The sequence below is a fragment of the Stegostoma tigrinum genome, chromosome 36 (assembly GCF_030684315.1).
Source record: "Stegostoma tigrinum isolate sSteTig4 chromosome 36, sSteTig4.hap1, whole genome shotgun sequence".
NCBI classification, from domain to species: Eukaryota; Metazoa; Chordata; class Chondrichthyes; order Orectolobiformes; family Stegostomatidae; genus Stegostoma; species Stegostoma tigrinum.
The window spans coordinates 6,050,376-6,066,612 of record NC_081389.1 but is presented as its reverse complement, the minus strand read 5'-3'; the positions used below and the strand labels follow the sequence as shown (position 1 = coordinate 6,066,612).

The 16,237-nt window shown below is 40.5% G+C and overlaps 1 protein-coding gene across 6 annotated transcripts in view; it reads left to right on the top strand.

Moving 5' to 3' along the window:
- The window catches only part of znf592 (zinc finger protein 592), a 184,265-nt gene that overhangs the window by 17,668 nt on the left and 150,360 nt on the right, over positions 1-16,237 (top strand). The gene's annotated exons all lie outside the window — the stretch shown is intronic.

Here is a 16,237-nt window from a genome sequence, read left to right as displayed (position 1 = left end):
CAACCAATGGAAATAGTTTATCTACCTTCTCTTCCTGTTAAAGTCTTGAAGACTTCGATAAATCACCATTCTAAATTCTAGATAAAGCACGTATGTATTTTTTACTTGATTATTCCTCAGACTTAACCCCTGAAATGATATAATCCTTGTAAACCTAGTTGTACTCCCACTGAAGCCAATGTATCGTTTCGAAGGTATAGCGTGCAGATCCACATTCGGCAGTAGGGTCTAATCAGGGTTTTGTGTTTTTCTGTATAACATCTGCATCGTCACTTCGGTTTCTCTAGAGACAAAGGCCAGCGTTCTGTTACATTTCCTGGTTATTTTCTGCATTGTTCATGGCATTTTAAGGATCTGTGCACCCAAGCATCTAAGCTTCTTTGGATATTGACTATTTAACTGCATACCATCTGTCTATTTTCATCCAAAATGGATGCCCTCCTATATGCTTACATTGAACTCTATCTGCCATAGTTTTGCCCATTTGATATAGTAGTTGCATGGCATCCTTCTCAGAAGTTTTTTTTGGTGAATTAAAGTGAAAGTGTAGAGAATAGAGGAATCTTGTAAAAAATTGATGTAGTAAGTTCTAAATATTTGGACAGGAAGTAAATTAGTGATTTTCAAGTAAGTCTATAAGTTTTTTCTTCTATTCTGGTTGGAAACATTTTTTTCTTTCCTTTTTTTTAAACTTAATAGAACCAGTGCAGTGGAATTTTCGGTGACTATCATAGCCGTACATACAATAAACATCTTCTGTGGTATAATTTGACCTCGTTTGGGATTCTGCACTTGACATCAAAAATTGGCTGAGATTCCAGGCCCCAGTTTGCTATCTAGCAACACTTATGTGGAGATTACAAGATTAGATTGTCTGTGATGCCTATAACAGTTGAACAGTCTGCAAGCATTCACTGTTATGTCTTATATGTGAATAATGGCATCTGTCCTATTTATCAAAAAATAGGTAGCATCTCTGTGTTCCCTGCCATTTTTCGAATGCAGAACCTACTGAGAAAATGTATTTGAATATTGCAAAGTTAAAGTGGAGAGGCAAATGTTGTAAATCAGAATTAGGTGAATATCCTTTCTTGGGATTCACAGGGTACTTCAGCATAAGCTATGTACTTGTATCATTGAATTGTATTGTAGAAATGTTGCCATTTGAACATTATCATTCAGCAACAACTTGTGTTTAAATAAAACTTTTACAATAATAAGACTTCCCAAGGTGCTTTGCAGGAGCATTTAAAACAACATGTGACATGGAGCCGCATGATCAGATGATCAGTTTGATCAAAGATTTTGGCATTAATGAGTGCCTTGAAGGAGGAAAGCAAGGAGTATGATCTGGATCTTAGGGCACAGGTAATTGAAGGCATAACCACTAATCGTGGAATGCTGAATGGCAGGGATACTGTCCAGGCCAGATTTAGGGGAGTACAGCAAATCCAGTCAAGTATTAGACTGGTCATTTGAAGGTCAGACAAAATTGCTTCCAGATGTTGTACAATCTGAATTTCTGAAGAAGGGTCCAGACTTGAAACGTCAGCGTTCCAACTCCTCTGCTGCCTGGCCTACTGTGTTCGTCCAGCTCCACACCTTGTTATCTCAGACTCCAGCATCCGTAGTTCCTAATGTCCAAATGAGTGTGTTGGTTAGGAGAGCTTAGCTTGAATTTCCTTTGTACTTGATGTGGAGAAAGTGTGCATCCCTACAATTTAATTTTTGCCATTTTATGTTTAGGACAGGAATATGTGTTAGACTTGTTTATGGATTTCTTCAACATGACTCATGCAAAGGCAAGGAAGAAAGGTTATTGTCTGGACTGGTCAAATTGAACAACGGTCCTGATTAAAAACAGCTTCAGGGAGTAAATGTAAATATTGCCAAATTCACCTTTGAAAGATGATAAAACTGAGGAATAAACTTGTTAACGGAACTGAAAATGAACCATGACGTCTGCTAAATTATAACATCCTGGCTTTTTAGCTGAATTTTTTGTGAAATTTCCTGTGGTTGCTCAAACCCCATAAATTAACATTCAGTATGAAGATAATTGGGAATTGCGTGAAACCACTTTTTTTAAAAAAACTAGTTTCCTGTACTTTCTCCTGTTTACTGCCAGGCTATATAAGTTTAACTTCTAATGGAAGAAGTTCCCTAGTGGATGTCAAGTATGTACACACAGCTGTGTTTAGCATCCGTACAACGCAGACATCTGGTATAGGAGTATATACAATGAATTAGCTGTTCTTTTAGTATCCCTCCTGTGTATTCACTAGACAGTAATAGGTAACCAAAATTTTGTTTTCAGCCTTGTCAAAAATTAAAATCTTCAGCAATGCTCATAGGAGAAAGGGGAGCTTATTTGATTTTTAAATCTTGAATTTCTATTAGGTTTGTGTATTGAGTTGGTGCCATAACAATTTCACTGCACTATCCATGTATTTATGTGAGGAAAAAGGAAGGAAGATTTTCCATTAAGAAAGTTTGTATTATTACATGCTGAAAAATGCGCTAACTGTGACTGAGCTGGCTGCGGGAGATCTACATCAATTCATCCTACAAGAGAACAAACTTCAAATGTGTAAAAGCTTTATTTGGCAATATGGATTGATGTAGAAAATTCACATAGATCAACTGTTTCTGTATGAATGTGAACATCTGCAGTGAGTGTCTCCCAGGCTCCATGGGAGTGATTACCTACATCATTTGCATGCCATCAGAATGACTTTGAGGTCTGGACCCAGTCCTAGCCAAACTAACAAATGGAGTAGACCAATGCTATCAATGCTGTTGACCATCTCATAGAATCCCTACAGTGCTATTGGTACCAACTCTCTGAAAAGCATTCACCCCTCCTCTATCCCCATAACCCCGCATTTTCCACTACAGGGCCTTTTAGTGTGGCCAATCGACCTAACCCCCACATCTTTGGATTGTAGAAGGCAACCTGAACACCTAGTGGAAAATTCATACAGACACAGAGAATGTGTAGAGTTTGCACAAACCGACACCAAATAGAACCTAGATCTGGTACAGGCCCTTCAGCCCACAAATGTTGTGCTGAATTTTTACCCTGAACCTAAGGTCTTCCTAACCTCCACTCCTACCTTATACGATCATCCATTTGCCTATCTAATAGCTGCTTAAATGTCCCTAATGAGGCCAACTCCACTACTCTTTCCGGCAATGCATTCCATGCCCCTATCACTCTGAGTAAAGAACCTACGTCTAACGTCTCCCCTTTATCTACCTCCACTCACTTTAAAACTATGCCCCCTCGTAATAGCTACCTCCACCCTAGGAAAAAGTCTCTCACTGTCCACCCTATCTATATCTCTGATCATTTTGTACACCTCCATCAAGTCACCTCTCATCCTTTGTCATTCTAAAGAGAAAAGCCCTAGCTCTCTGTATCTTTCCTTGTAAGACCTTCCCTCCATTCCAGGCAATATTCTGGTAAATCTCCTCAGTGCTTTTTCCACATCTTTCCTGTAATGAGGCGACCAGAACTAGACACAATATTGCAGATGTGGCTGATCCAGGCTTTTGTACAGCTGGAGCATAACTTCACAGCTCTTGAACTCAATCCCTCTATTAATGAAAGTTCATGCCTTAACAACTCTCCATCTGGGTGGCAGCTTTCAGGGAACTGTGGACATGAACGCCGAGATCCCTCCGTTCCTCCACACTGCCAAGAATCTTTCCGTTAACCCTGTATTCTGCTTTCAAGTTTGTCCTTCCAAAATGAATCACCTCACACTTCTTAGCCCAGTTCTGCATCCTATCACTAGCCCTTGGTAACGTGGAACTCGACCCACCTTCATATCGTCCGCAAGCTTAGTAGCCTGCCCTTCCACTCCTACATCCAAATCATTTACAAAAATCACAAATCGAAGAACACCCAGTACAGATCCTTGTGGTACACCACTCGTAACTGAGCAATATGTTGAATAATTTCTGTCCACTACCATCCTTTGTCTTCTAAGGGTCAGCCAATTCTGAAACCAGTATGCCACATTTCCTCCTATCCCACACCTCCTTACTTTCTGCATGAGCCTACCATGGGGAACCTTATCAAACAACTTACTTAAATTCATGTATACCAGATCCACTGCTCCACCTTCATCCACTTGTTTGGTCACCTCTTCAAAGAATTCAATAAGGTTTGTGAGGCATGATCTACCCCTTACAGTGGGGTATTTATGAGGTACTTAAGACCTTACACATAATTACTCCAGCAAAAAAGTCAGACGTAGGTCCCTTCTATTGTGAGGCAACACTGTTAACCACTTTTCAATGGTGCTACCCCTGCCTTACTGTACTTAATCTATTTTCTTTTGCGCTATATTGACCTAACATTGAAAAGCTGGTGGTGAGGCTCCTTCTTGACCTGCTGCAGTCCACCTGCAGTGGGTTCACTCACAATGCCATTAGAGAGGGCATTCCAGGATTTTGACCCAGTGACAGTGAAGGAATGGCAATATATTTCCACATCAGGACGGTGAGTGGCTTAGAGAGGAGCTTGAAGGCAGTGGTGTTCATGTATATCTGCTGCCCTTGTTTTGCTAGATGTACATATCGTGTTGCATTTGACCATGGACTGCTATTTGGGCAACTGGATTTCATTGGTAACACAATGAGGAGCTGGAGGAACACAGCAGATCAGGCAGCATCAGAGGAGTCGGAAAATCAACCCAAAACATGGACTTTTCTAAGTCTCGTGCTGCCTGACCTGCTATGTTTCTACAGCTCTACACCATGACATTTCTGACTCCAGTGTCCTGCAGTTCTTGGTACCTTCCGGTACTTCATTGGTACTTCTGATACCTGACTCTGAATTTTAAGGTGACTTTTCACCAAATGCAGTGCAAGACTGCATATGCTAACTTCCGGTCTCTGGAGCACTGAGCTAATAAGCAGGAGCAGAAGTGCAGAGTCAATTATCAGTTGCTAAACCAAAGTTGCTGTACCAAGTACACTGACAGGTCACAGATTTCTGACAGTCTGTTGTCCCTTAATTTTATGTAAGGCATTCTGCACTGCCAGTTACCAACAAGGTCAAATTAATCTATCTATATTGTATCATCAACTGCACTCCGTTGTGTCACCTGATGTATGTACCAGAAACGCATGCCTACTCTCTATAGACATGATATGTGCATTGTTATCGGCGATAGTGTTATGAATTTCATTTTATTTCAAAGTATGTTGAATACATCAGAGTGACAGTCCAATAATTGGCCTTTTGGGAAGTTGCTGCTTATTTAGAGGAATATGACTTTAAATTACTCTAATACTTCAATGCAAGATGATATACATGTTATTGATTTATTACCTCTTTGCAGCAAAAGTGTATTCCTAATTGTGAATGTCAGTGGAAAATTGAGCAGAAAGCAAACTGAAGTTTAAATAAGACAGGCTTTTAAGAAACCTTGTGAAATAAATGAGTGTAATAACTGCTGCTTTGAAAATGATATACTCTATATGACTTGTGCTGAGGCAGAGAATTGATTTATGCAAATCCTTGTTGATATTCAACAGTGGATTTGAAATTCCAGGACTTCTGGTTTTTGTTTGCTGTAAATAAATTGAGAGAACATTTCTCGAGCATAGATAACAAAGTGTGGAGCTGGATGAACACAGCAGGTCAAGCAGCATCTTAGGAGCACAAAAGCTGGCCCAAAACGTCAGCTTTTGTGCTCCTAAGACGCAGCTTGGCCTGCTGTGTTCATCCAGCTCCACACTTTGTTATCTCGGATTAGAACATAGAACATAGAACATTACAGCACAGTACAGGCCCTTCGGCCCTCGATGTTGTGCCGACCTGTCAAACTGATCTCAAGTCCATCCAACCTACACTATTCCATGTACGTCCATATGCTTGTCCAATGACGACTTAAATGTACCTAAAGTTGGCGAATCTACTATCATTGCAGGCAAAGCATTCCATTCCCTTTACTACTCTGAGTAAAGAAACTACCTCTGACATCTGTCCTATATCTTTCACCCCTCAATTTAAAGCTATGCCCCCTCATGCTCGCCATCACCATCGTAGGAATAAGGCTCTCCCTATCCACCCTATCTAACCGTCTGATTATTTTATGTTTCAATTAAGTCACCTCTCAACCTTCTTCTCACTAATGAAAACAGCCTCAAGTCCCTCAGCCTTTCCTCCTAAGACCTTCCCTCCATACCAGGCAATATCCTAGTAAATCTCCTCTGCACCCTTTCCAAAGCTTCCACATCCTTCTTACAATGCGGTGACCAGAACTGTACACAATACTCCAAGTGTGGCCGCACCAGAGTTTTGTATAGCTTCACCATAACCTCTTGGTTCCGGAACTCGATCCCTCTAGTAATAAAAGTTAAAACACTGTATGCCTTCTTAACAGCCCTGTCAACCTGGGTGGCAACTTTCAAGGATCTGTGTACATGGACACCGAGATCTCTCTGCTCATCTACACTACCAAGAATCTTACCATTAGCCCTGTACTTTGCCTTCCGGTTACTCCTACCAAAGTGTATCACCTCACACTTGTCTGCATTCAACTCCATTTGCCACCTCTCAGCCCAGCTCTGCAGCTTAGCTATGTCTCTCTGCAACCTACAGCATCCTTCGTCACTATCCACAACTCCACCGACCTTAGTGTCGTCTGCAAATTTACTAACCCATCCTTCTACGCCCTCATCCAGGTCATTTATAAAAATGACAAACAGCAGTGAACCCAACACCGACCCTTGCGGTACACCACTAGTAACTGCTCTCCAGGATGAACATTTCCCATCAACTACCACCCTCTGTCTTCTTTCAGCAACCCAATTTCCGATCCAAACTGCTATATCTCCCACAATTCCATTCCTCCGCATTTTGTACAATAGCCTATTGTGGGGAACCTTATCGAACGCCTTGCTGAAATCCATATACACCACATCAACCGGTTTACTCTCATCTACCTGTTTGGTCACCTTCTCAAAGAACTCAGTAAGGTTTGTGAGGCACGACCTCCCCTTCACATTCCATTATCTCTGACTCATTTCTCGAATATAGTTGATTTTAAGGGCTGCACTTGAGATAAATCTATTGCAATTAGAATTATAGAATAATACAGATCAGAAACGTGCAATTTGCACATGAGATAAATCTATTGCAATTAGAATTATAGAATAATACAAATCAGAAACGTGCAATTTTACCTTTACTGTCTTTGATGCAATTTTTGTCACAAACACAGTAAGTTAACTGGAAAGGGCAAGGGGATGTGAAAAGAATTTGAGAGGGAGATACGGGGAACATTGTATTCATCAACAGTGAAAGTGGGATGGGAAAAGAAAGTAGAAAAGTGAAGTGTAATGCTGGGATTACAATGTCTAAGCTCAGCACTTCAGACTGGGACCTGCATATCTGTAATACAGTGTATCTCTCACAGTGATAAATTTGATAGAATCTGTCCATTCCAGCCTATTGTGAGACTAAGCTTGAAGTTTTAGTTGGAAATGGAACTGGCAATATCTTGACTTTATCTTTTTTTGCGTGTTATCTTACTCAAGCCTACACAAACTGACTTAATAATTGAGCAGCTGCTTATATAGATATGCAATTCATTGCTTTTTCAGTGTTTTCTCGGTCTGCTCATCAGACACTGCAAAGATGGATGATTTTTCTACCATTAGACTTTCCATCTCTTCTGCCCAGTTCTGTCTGATTGTATTATTAATAGATACCCTTCTCTTACCTGTTAGTTCCTTTCCAGTCAACAATGGTACAATAGTATTTCAAATGAAATTGTTGCAGGCACTCTGATTTAATAATTTTGAAACCTGTACCTAATGTGATGTGTAGTGTGTCATGCTGTTTATTATTGATTTGTATACAAAACCAAATCAGTCAATGCAAGTTTCTGTAGAGTGTTGGTGATCATTTTTATTGTTTAGGTAATCTCCTGTAATGGTTTATTGTCCCCTGCAGAAGAAAATATGAGCACACCTTTGTGCTATTTACCTCTCTTTCACATAAGCAAAATGAAACATTGAAATTCGAATCTTTGTTCATTTTGCTGTGTTTTCTGGAACTGAGTTCAGCTTGCAAACTCCATTCTGGCTTACTTATGTTTTCCTGTCGCAATTTGTCCCTAGGGATTTTGTCTTTTACATTGCACTTAGCTACCATAGTAAACAAGAACTTGAGGCCTGAGACAACAAGGTGTAGAGCTGGATGAACGCAGCAGGCCAAACAGTATCAGAGAAGCAGGAAAGCTGACGTTTCGGGTATTTTAGGCCTAACTGTTGGCAGTAGCAGCTTTGAAGCTGAAAGGCTGTCCTATTAGTAAGACTGTCAATAATAATATTTTTCTAGAGAAAAAGAGTACCCAATTAGCTCCTTTCCTCCTTTCTTTGCCCACACTAAGAACCTTAAAAAAGGATTGTCCATACTCTGGCATGTAAATGCATTAGTACGTAAATGACTTGTGTTTTGCTGTTTGCTGAATGTAAACATTCTTCAAAACTTGATTGTTTTGTGCAAGATGTCAATGCCTCTGATGCCTAATAATTTGAATATGTTACAGCCTTGCTAACTGCCGTAAATGAATTGCTTTAGTGGCTACAACCCTGGAGTAAAAGTGCAGTGTATGTACTTATGGACTATCTCAAAAATACAGGGTCACAAAACAGAATACTCAAGACCTTAATCTCATTCATGCTTGCTCTGATGATGGGTAATGTGATTAATTTGCTCTCTGTTCTGTGTCATGATTAAGCTGCAGCAGTGATGGGTGAATAGCAGACATGCATCCAGTGTAATTATCACATGCAGAGAAACCTAGAGAATGTGGACTCAATTCAGGTGTTATTTTTACAGGGGACTAATGATACACCGTTGTAAACACATCTTTTGTCTCAGTTTCCTATTGTGACATTAGAGGCATACCTACGGTCCCCTCAGTTGCAAAAGTTTACATATTGATATTATAAGTTATCTTACATAATATTTTAAGTTCCAGTTGGGCCTAAAGATTGCTGTATTTCTTAAGATTCAAAAATTGCAAGATTCAAAAATTCATCTTATTATAACTTCATGTTAAACAGTAATATAAACAAATTGCATGTTTTAAGCCTTGAATATACTTGATTCATAGTTGAAGCAAAAGGTTGGAGAATTGTAAGAACTAAACAAAAATGTACTCATTTATTTTCCTTCAGCCTTAAGGTCTTTTACATCTGCAATTCTTCACTTCTTTTCAGGTTGTGTGTTTCAGGGAATGGTCAATTATGTGAACGCAACATGTTCCAGATTTTGTAGCTAGAAGGGTTGCTCTAGTAGCACAGTCAGCTCAAAGTATTGATGGGTACTATGGCATTTCAAAGTAGCCAAGCCTCACATTTTCTTCAACAGAACTACATTGGGTTGCTGTGAGGTATCATCAAATATTCAGCATGATATCTTGGAAAGCTGGCTGCACTGAATGCTATATGGACAGGTCCGACAAAAATGTTTCATAACCTGAATTAAATCAGTCTGTCTGAAAGATAGCTTTTAGATCCTTGGGTGATTATTGCACAGCTAGAGAGAGAGCAGAGTGCAGCCTTGCTTTCAATGATATGATGACTTGAATTACTTCCTCTATGGACTTAAAATATTTTATTTGGTAGCTCTTTTGGCATGTATTTTACCATTAGGCTCCTCTTCCTCTGTGTTACATGGTTCACTCTCATTCTGCCTGATAAATTTCCATTCTAGGCCATGAAAAGAGCTTGCACTGCAGTAGATGCAATTGACTCAGGTGCTGCATGGTTTACTAATGATGACTTATCCAGCAATAAACCTCATTTGGGAAACCATTGAGTAGCTGGAAGTTAATAGAATTGATGGTGAGTCACATTAGACTAACCCAAGTATATGATAGCCAGAGCTCTCAAAATCACTTAGCTAAGTGGTCCCTTAACACAGCATTGTTCTGTAGTGCTGTTTTTATTCATGTTATAAAATATTATGAAAAAGTGTTCTGAGAATATGAAAATTGATTAATGTTTAATATTGTATAAAGAAGTGAAATCATAATTTTGTAAGGTATTACCTTTGATGTTTTCTAGTAATGAATTTCAATTGATGCCAATCAGGCATGCAAATAACAAATTCACAATGGTTAGTCTTTCAAACTGGAAATACATTTGCTTCAATAATAGAGTAACTTAGCTGTCAGCATCTGCACTGATAGACATGCTGCAAGCAGAAACCAAACAAACCAACCCTTAAATTAAAGTTTTGATTAGTAATTTTAAAACAAATGCCATAACTATTTAAAAGGCAGCAGTATAATTCAGCTATAATTTTTATACTTTAGCGTCATTCCTGTGACTTATCATTCATATTCTCTATGCAGAGCTTTATGACCCCTTGATTAAATTACAAGCTTGTAATCGTTCTCAAGCTACTATTATTTTGTATGTGAAGCATCTGCACCCCTCAGTTATTGAGCACCCAGAGCTCATTTGCGGTTGTTTGCATCTGTGAGAAAATCAGCTAAATTTCTCAATTAGATTACAGCTTGGAAATCACTCAGATATTTGCACATTCTATAGTTAGAATTGACTATGTTTCCTTGTTGGGAAGTTGAATTTGCTGTGTTCTTCACACCCAACGTAATGAAAGCAATATAATTGTGGAATTAATACAAATAATACTCTGCCATTCAACCTCAGTTATTGCTGTTATAACTGCTAAACCCTTTCTGCTTACCATGTGGTAAATCAATCTAGCCGCCTGTCACTGCACAATCACATTTCTGAGCAGAGGTCCATCGGGTGAAAATACGAATGTATGTGCATGCAAACACATTAGAAGCTGAAGTCGTCAATTCAACTCCTTAAATTTGCTCCATTATTCAGTAGATCATTGTTGATCTGATTGTAACTTCAGTTCCTCATTCCGATCACGCAGACCTCTATAATTTGTGTATATCATTGCATCCAAATAAACCTTTCTTTTGCTGTCAGCGTATTTTCTTTGATTGTCTGTCTGCAGGTGCATATCCTGGGGAGTCTGTGAAGTAGTTGTGGCGTTTCTAGTGTAGTAATCTAGAGTAAATAAGAATTAATGAGGTGCCTAACAAGTGAAGTTACAAAACAAGTCTACTATTTTTGTTATTCATTCATAGAATGTGGGTCTCACTAGCTGGGCAACATTTATTTCCCATCCTAATTGCTCAGACGGCAACTGAGAGTCAACGTTGCTGTAGATCCAGGGTCATATTTGGCCAGACCAGGTAAGGATGACAGTTTCTTTCCCTAAATGACACTAGTGAGCCTGATAGATTTCAACAATCAGCAATAGTTTGATGGTCATTATTAGACTCTTGCGTTCAGATTTTTTGTTTGAATTCAAACTGATTCACACATCTGCGGAATAATGAATGATGCTGAAAATTGTGCCATCATCAATAAACATCCCAACGGTAGGATTCAAATCCAGGCCCCTAGCACATTACTTCTGTCTCTAGATTAATAGACTGCCACTAGTGTTAATGCTACTAGGCCATTGCCTCACCTCCCTAATACTTGCATCTGAAAACAGCATAAGCAGCAACTGATAGGCAACTAAGTGATTCCCTAACCAATAGATGGGATTTAAGCACTGCTGCCCTGCTTCCAGCCGTGGATGGTGGTGCATAATTAACAATGCACTGGCAGAGAAGACTTCACAGATATCCTCATTCTCAATAATGGGTGTGACCAGAACATCAGTGCAAATGATGAGGCTGAAGCATATACATCAATTATTAGTCAGAAGTACCAAGTGGATGATCTAACTCTGCCTCCTTTGAAAATCCTCAGCAACACAGGTGCCAAATTTAAGCCAATTTGAATCATTTCAATATCAACAATCAACAGACAGCATTCCTTACTGAAAGGCTATGTGCCCTGACAACATTACAACAATAATGTTGAAGAGTTGTGCTCCAGAATTTGCTACACTGCAACTGCAACACTGGTATCTGTTTTTCAATGTGAAAAATTGCTGTTCTATCCTATACATTAAAAACCAGGACAAATCCAACCCACTAATCACTGACTCATCTGTCTACTCTTGATAATCATAAAACAGTAGAAGAGATTATTAACAATGCTAACAACCGTCATTTGCTTAGGACTAACCTATTCACTGATCCTCATTTTGGCTTCCACTAGGGTCACTCAACTCCTGAACTTAGTGCAGTCTTGATTCAAACATGGACAGAAGAGAGTAGGTGAGAGTGATGGCCCTTTATGTTGAGGCCTCATTTGATACAGTGTGGTGAAAAGAAGTTCTAGTGAACCTAGTGTCTGTTGAAATCAGGATGGGGAATGGTGATGTTGGTGGCTTTTGGAAGTCAGTCATGTTAAGTTCAAGATATTTCTGGAGGAGTTGCTCAGTGAAGTGTATTGGGTCCAACATCTTCTGCTGTTTCATCAGTGACCATCCCTCAGTCATAAAATCAGAACTGTGAATGTCCGCTGATAATTGCATAACATTCAGCCATTTGTGACTCCTCAGACACTGAATCAGTCCATGTCCAAATGTAGCAAGATCTGGACAATTTCCTTGCTTGCGCTGCCGTGTCAAGTCGCACTGCATCAGACAAATGCGAGGCCAACTTCAACAAGAGAGCATCTCCTCATATCCCCTTGACGTTCAAAGACATTATTGTAGCTGAATCTCCCACTATCAATATTCATGGGGTTAATATTGTCCAGAAGCTGAGCTGGATTAGTCATTTAAATATTATGGTTATAAGTACAGGTCAGATGCTAGGAATCCTGCTGCAAGCAACTCATCACCTGACCTCCTCCAAAGCTAGCTCACCATTTACAAGGCTCAAGTTAGGAGTATGATTGAATACTACCATTTATCTGGTTGAGTAGAACCCTAACACCCAAGAGATTTGATGACATCCAGACAAAGCAGCTCACTTGATTGACATCGCATCCACAAACATGCACTCCCTCACCATTACTGTACAATACCAATAGGAAAAGATGCAAGTTATTGACCCAGGGCTTGTTACCAGCTGGCTTCAGGATCTTGATCCCAATTAGGAGCTTCAGCCTCTACATATCAGTGTAGTTACCCTTCTGTGCTGTACAGTAGCCAGTGGAGGTGGTACTGGAGTCTGACTATTGTGAAGTATATCTTGGTTTGGCCTGAGTGGCTACTAGCCTCTATGTTCGCGCTTTCCACACTATCTCTGTCCTATAATTGCTCCCCTGCCCGGGAGGCTTGCCAAGCACTGGCATCAGGTCCTGGGGGATCCATGTATAATTGTGACCGGCTGGGTTTTGACTAGAGATAGTAGGAACTGCCGGTGCTGGAGAATCTGAGATAACAAGGTGTAGAGCTGGATGAACACTGCAGGCCAAACAGGAAAGCTGACATTTTGGGTCTGGACCCTAGTTCAGAAATGGGGGAGGGGAAGGGGATTCTGAAATAAGTAGAGAAGAGGGTAAGATGGATAAAGGAGCAGATAGGTGGAGAGGAGACGGACAGGTCAAGGAGGCGGGGATGGAGCCAGTAATGGTGAGCTTAGGTGGGGAGTTAGGATGGAGGTTGGTCAGTCAAGAAGGCAGAGATGAGGCTGGTAGGTAGGAGGTTGGAGGTGAGGAGTTGAGGTGGGAGGAGGACATAGGTGGGAGAAAAGACGGATATGTCAGGGAGGCGGGGACGAGTTGGACTGGTTTTGGGATGCGGTAAGGGGCAGGGAGATATTGAAGCTTGTGAAGCCCACATTGGTAACATTGGGCTGCAGGGTTCCCAAGTGAAATATGAGGGGTTGTTCCTGCAGCCTTCGGGTGACATTGTTGTGGCACTGGAGGAGGCCTAGGATGGACATGTCGTCCAAGGAGTCGGAGTTGAAATGGTTCACGACTGGGAGGTGCAGTCATTTGTCGCGAACCGAGCATAGGTGTTCCACAAAGCGTCTCCAAGCCTCCGCTTGGTTTCCCCGATGTAGAGGAGGCCACCTCCAGAACACCAGATACAGTATACCACATTAGCAGAAGTGCAGGTTTAATGTGGAAGGTTTCCTTGGGGTCTGGGATGGGAGCAACGGCAGAGGGTTAGGGGCAGCTGTAGCAAAGAAAAGTGCCAGGGTGGTGGGGCTAATGGGGAGTGTGGAGCAGACAAGGGAGTCACGGAGAGAGGGGTCCCTCCGGAAAGCAGGTAAGGATGGGGAGGGAAAATGTCCTTGGTAATGGTGTCATAGTGCAGGTGGCAGAAGTGGTGGAGGATGATGTTTTGGATCTGGATGTTGGTGGGGTGGTACGTGAAGACAAGGGGGATTTTGTTTTTGTTGTCATTGCAGGAAGGGGGTGTGAGGGATGAGTAGCGGGAAATGTGAGAGACACATTTGAGGGTGTTTTTGACCACTGTGGAGGAGAAGTTGTGCTCCTTGAAAAAGGAGGACATCTGAGATGTCTGGGAGTGGAATGCCTCATCTCAAGACCAGATGCAGTGGAGGCGAAGAAATTGGGAATGACATTTTGCAGGAAGGTAGGTGAGAGGAGGTGTTGTCTAGGTAGCTGTGGGAGTCGGTAGGCTTGAAATAGATATCAGTTTCCAGGTAGTTGCAGAGATGGAAACAGAGGTTCAAGAAGGAGAGAGTGTTTTCGGACATGGTCCAGGTGAACATAAGTTTGGGGTGGAAGGTGTTCATAAAGTGGATGAACTGCTCCTTGTGGGAGCACGATGCGACACCAATACAGTCATCGATACAATGGAGGAAGAGGTGGGGGATAGGGCTAGGATTTTGGCTAGGATGGGTTTGCACCTTGGGTAGTCGGAACTGGTAACCAGCAGTCCACGCTGTTTATAGTGTCACTGTGTCCCTCACCCACCGCAGTGCAGAGTGAATAAAAATGGGATAATGTTTTAACAAATCCTTTTTATGGGATCCAGATGCCACTGACAAGGCTAGCAGTTATCACATAATCCTAACTGCCTTTGAACTGCGTAGTTTGCTAGGTCATTTCAGAGGGCAGTTGAGAGTCAACCAGGTGACTGCGCATCTGGATTCAAATGAATGCCATATTAGTAGAAATGGCAGGATTTCCCTCCATAAAGGAGATAGGCGACCCAGATGTGTTTTTACAATAATCAATTATGGTTTAGGGTTCTGAGATTAGTATTTTTTCCAATGTCATGTTTTATGTACTTAAATTAAGTTCCTGCGACATTATCTTGTAGTTGAGTCTTACTTAGTTCTGTTCAGTAGCCTGATAATTTGAACTGATACTTCTAACAAGGTGTCATAAATTAGAATTGAGTTGGCAGGGTCGTTATTCATCCTGCAGTGAGAAAACATTATCTAAATTGTCAGTGAAGCACTGTTGGCTTCCAGTTGAATTTCACAAATAGATTATAATATTGATTCTTATTCCTTATGGTAAAGTTTTTCTGTAGATTTACAACCCATGTTCTTTTTGCATTCCCTGTAATTTCTGCTTCATTGCACTAAATAGTTGGAATTTGTTTATGTAGACAATTGTTTAGTATTGTAAATTGGAAGATGTATTTGGAATCCAAATTTGAGAGAAAATACCGAGGAACTAAGGAAGAGCAGTATCCTCAGTTCCTCGTGAAAATAGAAAACTCCTGAGAAGCCAAGAGGTATCCCTCTAGAAGAACTATTGAAATTTTTTTCCAACTCCTGAATATCCTTGTTCATTGGTGCCTTAGTATCGATATTATTTCATTGACTAAATTAATCATTTTAAGATTAAAATAAATTGATTACGGAGGTCTGTTTTCCCTAGCCATCACCCCTTTATCTGGTTGATGTTTGTTATATGGGTAGTATCTATTCACCTTCCTCCTACATATAACTGCAGCCTACGCCCAATAAAGTTGAGAGAAACTTTAGGTCATGCTTCATAATCGATAATTTGAAAAAATGTACCAGACAAACTCAGTATGCTTGGCAACAACTATGAAGAATGAAACAGAGTTAATGTCTCAAGTCCAGTAAGGCTCTTCTTTGGAACACAAAATTTCTTCCAAAAGTGAGTCATATTGGACTAAGTGTTAACTCTGTTTGTCACAGCACAGTTGCTGCTGACTAGTTCCAACACTGTTATAATTTCAGATTTCTAACATCTACCATACTTTTATTTGAGTCTTTTGTTCAGTCGTTGCACTGTTTAAAGTATCACTATCACAGAAAACACTTTAAACTTCACAGTGACAAAATTGGTTCAAGGA